At 41.3% G+C, this 7,471-nt stretch overlaps 1 long non-coding RNA gene across 1 annotated transcript; it reads left to right on the plus strand.

The window, feature by feature from the left end:
- Nucleotides 1-248: 248 nt before the first annotated feature.
- Nucleotides 249-6,910, plus strand: LOC141257661 (uncharacterized). Its single transcript, XR_012318096.1, has 3 exons — nt 249-431; nt 1,288-1,451; nt 6,224-6,910. It is a non-coding gene; the product is annotated as an uncharacterized lncRNA (long non-coding RNA).
- The last annotated feature ends 561 nt before the right edge of the window (nt 6,911-7,471 follow it).

Genomic DNA, 7,471 nt, shown 5'->3' on the forward strand with positions numbered 1-7,471 from the left:
AATGTCTGTAAAGCGCTGCAGGATTAATGGCGCTATATATGTGAGTCAAATAAATAGAAGACCTTGGAGGAAAACTTTGCACTTGGATCTTAAAATGTGTTAGCTGTAGGTTTCAAATACATTAATATATTTGGCATTAAATTAATGCTCAAATATCTGTGAACGTGAGCTCTTAAATCAGAATGTAACATAGCGTTTGGCATTTACTGGGAGATGTAGGTCACATGTGCACCGTGCAGGTCGTGGAAGAATGACTCCATTGTGTAACGTCTTCACTATCATCAGAAAATCAGTAGTGTTTCTAAGTGGAGAAGGAACGATCCGTTAAGCGCTCAGCTTCCAAAGGTCACCCTGGAGGTGGATAACTATTTCTTTGCGTGTTTACTGGGCCTCTGGATGTCGATGACTGCTCACATTTCATTAGCACGCAGGTGAGGTGTCAGGTTAGTAAGCGGTTACCTCCCAATGCTGGAGGCATGTTCAGGAGATAGAGGTATGCCTGAGAGACACTACAAGGATGTATGTGGCAAGCAACAGGCTTAGGAAACATGTGGCTCTTTAGTTTCTGTGAGTATACAAGCATCAACATGCTGTGACTTGTAGTACCCCAACAGCTGGAAAGTCACTTCTTGTGTTCTTTGTTCCTGCCATGTTTCACTGAGAGCGACTGAACTTTTTAACTACGAAAGTTTTTAAGGTTTTGTTCACATCTCAGTTGTAGTTTCAGTTTACAACAGACAGATACCACCGGTGCCCAACGGACCCTCCCAAATTGCTATTTTGATGGAAAGAATACAGAACATCAGCAACAATTTGGACATGACTAAAATTAGCCTGACGGTGAATGTACATGGCTGCATTACTGCCCCACTTTGTATGAAGCATTAAAGAGCTGCCATTGAGGTGCAAAAGCCTTGTACCCAATCCTCAATTTCATATGTATTTTTTTTTCTTTCAGATTTTACTTTTAATTTAGTTGTATAGGTGCTGTGCCATGTGCATGAGTGTATAAGGTCATAGGAATATTTTATAGTGAATGTCGGCTGTAACCACACCCCACACAATGACTGACAGCCGGCTTAGCAGTGCATCAGTACAGAGCGGGCTGTCAGTCAGTGTCGGGGTGTGGTTGCAGTTGCTGCTCACTATGCACTGAGCGGTGACAGAAGCCGCTCCAGCCGCACATCTATGACTGAAAGCCCGAGGCTGCTAGGAGGAATAAAGTTAATTTCCTCCCAGCAGGCGAGCTTTTGAAAATTATTGTTTCATTATATATTGTTTACACAGGACGATGCACCACTGAGAATGATGATCTTTGGTGCTGCAAGCGTTTATCGGTTCATCGAGTGATCGGCAGTCAATCAACCCGATCACAACAACCTCCTACCTCCTCAGAAAAACAGGTTGTCCTGCTGTGCAGCTCATCAAAGATACTGCCATCTGTACTAGAGGTGACAAGCTATATAGCTTAAGTCTAGGAATAATAAGATTATCGGGTACGCTCTTCTCCGTATAATGGCGTAGTGTAAACAGGCTGCTGATCACCCGACGCCTAAGGGTGCAGCCACACGGCCATATAACATGGATGACAATCACTTCACAATGCTTGGACTGGCTGGCGTCTCTCCTGACCTGAGCATAACATTTCTATGCAGCTGCCACGCTCAGGTCAGGATAGCCGCCAGCCAGTCCAGAGCACAGCGATGCAATCATCGTCCGTGTTATACGACCGTCTGACTGCACCCCAAGTGTCCGTTTTCATTATGCGATCTGCGGCGTTAAATGACTGTGGATCATACATGTTTGCCGATTGTTGGTCATTTAATAGCCTGCTTAGATAGGCAAACCACATAGTAATATGTACACAGAACGATGAGTAATAATTCTGTGCGTATCATTCTTTTCAGGAGTACATGTCCTGTTTACTGCCGAGAACGATGATCTTTTAAGCAAGCTAAGAGATCATTTGACTGTACAAACAAGCATTTTGGTTGTTTGCCGGGTATTCTGTAGCCTGTTTACACTGCGCGACTATCAGAAAAAGAGCGTTTTTAGGAATGCTTGTTCCCGATAATGGTGTAGTGGAAATGCACCTTAAACCCCCTAAATGTTTTTCTCGACCATCCTAGGAGAAATCTGAAGGTGGCTCAGTCAAAGCAAACACTAGAGTTGGCGACCACTGGTCCTATAAGCGAAGATACAGATAAGACAGTATAATACTAAGACTCTGTGTCCCATATCTCTGTCTGATGCCCTGCAAGGGCCCCCTCCACCTCCAGGCCCCGCCGCAGCTGTACCGGCTGCACCGGCGGTATGCCCGCCCCTGTCTGTCTGTATATCTATTGCTCAAAACGTTTTGCCCCAGCTAAATTCTGTACAAGACCAAAGTTAATTTTGAGACGGTATCTGTGAACAAACTAGTTTACATATTACAAGATTTGTTGGAGAGTGAATGACATAGACGGGCACCACCCAAATTTTGCACATTCACGGCAAGGAACTATTTTTCTCTAATTTACTGACTTATAGGTTGACATTTTGACGTGTAAAAAAAGTAGGTAGCATGTTTTTCTGGTACTAACATGTCCCAGAGCAAATACATAACTACTTACAACTGCACAGATACTAGGAAGCAAACAGGGTTTACAAGACATGGAATTTATCAGGGTTACAGTGCATTGTGAAAGTATTTGGCCCCCTTGAACTTTTCTACCTTTTGCCACATTTCTGGCTTCAAACATAAAGATATAAAATTCTAATTTTTTGGTGAAGAATCAACAACAAGTGGGACACAATCGTGAAGTGGAACGAAATTTATTGGATATTTTAAACTTTTTTAACAAATTAAAAACTGAAAAGTGGGGCGTGCAATATTAATCGGCCCCCTTGAGTTAATACTTTGTAGCGCCACCTTTTTCTGTGATTACAGCTGCAAGTCACTTGGGGTATGTCTCTATCAGTTTTGCACATCGAGAGGCTGAAATTCTTGCCCATTCTTCCTTGCAAAACAGCTCAAGCTCATTGAGGTTGGATGGAGGGCGTTTATGAACAGCAGTTTTCAGCTCTTTCCACAGATTCTCGATTGGATTCAGGTCTGGACTTTGACTTGGCCATTCTAACACCTGGATATGTTTATTTTTGAACCATTCCATTGTAGATTTTGCTTTATGTTTGGGATCATTGACTTGTTGGAAGATAAATCTCCGTCCCAGTCTCAGGTCTTTTGCAGACTCCAACAGGCTTTCTTCCAGAATGGTTCTGTATTTGGATCCGTCCATCTTCCCATCAATTTTAACCATGTTGCCTGTCCCTGCTGAAGAAAAGCAGGCCCAAACCATGATGCTGCCACCACCATGTTTGACAGTGGGGATGGTGTTTTGAGGGTGATGAGCTGTGTTGCTTTTATGTCAAACATATCGTTTTGCATTGTGGCCAAAAAGTTTGATTTTGGTTTCATCTGACCAGAGCATTTTATTCCACATGTTTGGTGTGTCTCCCAGGTGTCTTGTGGCAAACTTCAATCAAGACTTTTTATGGATATCTTTGAGAAATGGCTTTCTTCTTGTCACTTTTCGATAAAGGCCATATTTGTGCAGTGTACGACTGATTGTTGTCCTATGGACAGACTCTCCCACTTCAGCTGTAGATCTCTGCAGTTCATCCAGAGTGATCATGGGCCTTTTGGCTGCATCTTTGATCAGTCTTCTCCTTGTTCGAGATGAAAGTTTAGAGGGACGCCCGGGTCTTGGTAGATTTGCAGTTGTCTGATACTCCTTCCATTTCAATATGATCGCTTGCACAGTGCTCCTTGAGATGTTTAAAACTTGGGAAATCTTTTTGTATCCAAATCCGGATTTAAACTTCGCCACAACAGTTTCTCGGACCTGCCTGGTGTGTTCCTTGGTCTTCATGATGCTCTCTGCACTTGGAACAGAACCCTGAGACTATAACAGAGCAGGTGCATTTATACGGAGACGTGATTACACACAGGTGGATTCTACACTGTGTGCAGAATTATTAGGCAAGTTGTATTTTAGAGGATTGTTTTTATTATTGATCAACAACTATGTTCTCAATCAACCCAAAAGACTCATAAGTATCCAAGCTTAATATTTTTGGAAGTTGGAGTGTTTTTTTTTTAGATTTGGCTACCTTAGGAGGATATCTGTTTGTGCAGGTAACTATTACTGTGCAGAATTATTAGGCAACTTAATAAAAACCAAATATAATCCCATCTCACTTGTTTATTTTCACCAGGTAAACCAATATCAGTGCACAAAATTTAGAAATAAACATTTCTGACATGCAAAAACAAAAACCCAAAAAATTAGTGATCAATATAGCCACCTTTCTTTATGATGGCACTCAACAGCCTTCCATCCATAGATTCTGTCAGTTGCTTGATCTGTTTTCAATCAACATTGCGTGCAGCAGCCACCACAGCCTCCCAGACACTGTTCCGAGAGGTGTACTGTTTTCCCTCCCTGTAGATCTCACATTTTATGATGGACCACAGGTTCTCTATGGGGTTCAGATCAGGTGAACAAGGGGGCCATGTCATTATTTTTTCTTCTTTTAGACCTTTACTGGCCAGCCACGCTGTGGAGTAGTTGGATGCATGTGCTGGAGCATTGTCCTGCATGAAAATCATGTTTTTCTTGAATGATACCGACTTCTTCCTGTTCCACTGCTCGAAGAAGTTGTCTTTCAGAAACTGGCAGTAGGTCTGGGAGTTGAGCTTCACTCCATCCTCAACCCGAAAAGGTCCCACAAGTTCATCTTTGATGATACCAGACCATACCAGTACCCCCACCTCCACCTTGCTGGCGTCTGAGTCGGAGTGGAGCTCTCTGCCCTTTACTGATCCAGCCTCTGGCCCATCCATCTGGCCCATCAAGAGTCACTCTCATTTCATCAGTCCATAAAACCTTTGAAAAATCAGTCTTAAGATATTTCTTGGCCCATTCTTGACGTTTTATCTTATGCTTCTTGTTCAAAGGTGGTCGTTTTTCAGCCTTCTTTACCTTGGCCATGTCCCTGAGTATCGCACACCTTGTGCTTTTTGATACTCCAGTAACGTTGCAGCTCTGAAATATGGCAAAACCGGTGGCGAATGGCATCTTGGCAGCTTCACACTTGATTTTCCTCAATTCATGGGCAGTTATTTTGCGCCTTTTTTGGCCAACACGCTTCTTGCGACCCTGTTGATTATTTGCCATGAAACGCTTGATTGTTCAGTGATCACGCTACAAAAGTTTGGAAATGTCAAGACTGCTGCATCCTTCTGCAAGACATCTCACAATTTTGGACTTTTCAGAGCCCGTCAAATCTCTCTTCTGACCCATTTTGCCAAAGGAAAGGAAGTTGTCTAATAATTAAGCACACCTTATATAGGGTGGTGATGTCATTAGTCAACACCCCTCCTCATTACAGAGATGCACATCACCAGATTTACTTAATTGGTAGTTGGCTCTCAATCCTATGCAGCTTGGAGTAGGACAACATGTATAAAAAGTATCATGTAATCAAAATACTCATTTGCCTAATAATTCTGCACACAGTGTATTTATCATTACCAGTCATTTAGGACAACATTGGATCATTCAGAGATCCTCAGTGAACTTCTGGAGTGAGTTTGCTGCACTGAAAGTAAAGGGACCGAATAATATTGCACGCCCCACTTTTGAGTTTTTAATTTGTTAAAAAACTTTAAAATATCCAATAAATTTCGTTCCACTTCACGATTCTTCCCCAAAAAATTAGAATTTTATACCTTTATGTTTGAAGCCAGAAATGTGGCAAAAGGTAGAAAAGTTCAAGGGGGCCAAATACTTTCACAATGCACTGTAAGCACACAGATCCCCCGCCCCCCAAATGAAAAAAAGGATATAATAAAAAACACTTTTAAATAGAAGTGTTTGAGCTGAAAACAGAGTTATAAGCAATGTGATTACCCTTACAACCACAGAGTCTGGAGACTAGGGGCTCATGCGCATGGTTGTTTTACAGCTCCATCCAATCTCTGGTCCATAATACAGCGCTCATACAAGTGTAAACTTTTGAAGTTGTTGCATGATCGTTAGATTTGATAAATATGAATGTTATCTTGCTGCAAAGCCATCTTGGTTTCAATAGTTCTTTAGTACGAGAGTATGATGCAAAATGACCGTCTTGGACTGATTACCTTCATACCTTTCTTCTTCTCCCTACAAACAATCTACAGTATATATATTATCTCCTTTGGTTTCTGTCTGATGTCACACCGACACCAAAAAAGAACAGGCCTTGACCAAGGATTTCATCTGGTAACAGGTCCATTAGACGGGCTAATAATCGGAGAGCGAGCATTCATAAGAACATAACATCGGACAATGTAAACATATCGCCAACCACCCAACGAACAAGCAAAGCACTATCGGGTGATCGGCTCATTTACACTGGCATAAAAATCACTGCTGCAGGCATAACATGGCCCCGTGTGAATGAGGACGTCAGCTGACAACATGATGCTCTATGGAGAAGAATATACCGAATGATAGAAGAATACAGATCGCTCCGTAGTGCAGATACCCTTATGAAATCACTGGTGATGGCAAAACCATCAAAGGCGTAAGGGAGTATGCTCATCTTGTAAAGGTCAGCTGCAGATTGACTCAAAATACCAGTCATATATATCACCAATAGAAAAAAAACACAAGCCAAATAAGAAAAATATATAATTTTATTAATGTAATAAATAGTGTAAAAGTCTTATGAATAATGGGACAACATACAGTTTTGCATTTATCTATCTATCGTCCTATATCTATCCATCCATTATCTATCATCTATCCATTTATCCATTATCTATCTTCATCTATTATCCATATATCTATCTATCCATATATCTATCTAAAAACAGAAAAATAAAGCAGCACTAGCAAGTAAAAAAATGAAAAATGCAGGTGCCAAATCCACAGGCATATAGCAAACCCTCAAATATTCAAAAAAATAGAAGACCGCACTCCTTTTAGCAAAAAAATAGTGATGATTTTAATAGCGCATAAGGGCTAGTGGCAACATTTCGGCTCCAATGTGAGCCTTTCTCAGGCTTTAGAAAAGGCTCACATTGGAGCGGAAACATCGCCACTAGCCCTTATGCGCTATTAAAATCATCACTATTTTTTTGCTAAAAGGAGTGCGGTTTTCTATTTTTTGGAATATATCTATCCATCCAGTATCTGTCTATCCTTTATCTATCTATCCATCCATCATCTAATCTATCCATATATCTATCTATTCATCCATTATCTAATCTATCGGTATATCTGTCTTCCTCTATATCTATCTATCCATTATCTATTATATGTTTATCTATCTATCCCCACTCTTGATGTCACATGAGCGCTGCTGCCAATCAACACTAGAAATGTTTCATATGAAGAGTGGGAACAGGTCATTGCTTGGGGTCACAGGTAATTGTGTGGGGTGA

This window comes from Phyllobates terribilis, unplaced genomic scaffold, assembly GCF_046119375.1.
Source record: "Phyllobates terribilis strain yellow unplaced genomic scaffold, ASM4611937v1 Scaffold_3__8_contigs__length_932513732, whole genome shotgun sequence".
Taxonomy (NCBI): Eukaryota; Metazoa; Chordata; class Amphibia; order Anura; family Dendrobatidae; genus Phyllobates; species Phyllobates terribilis.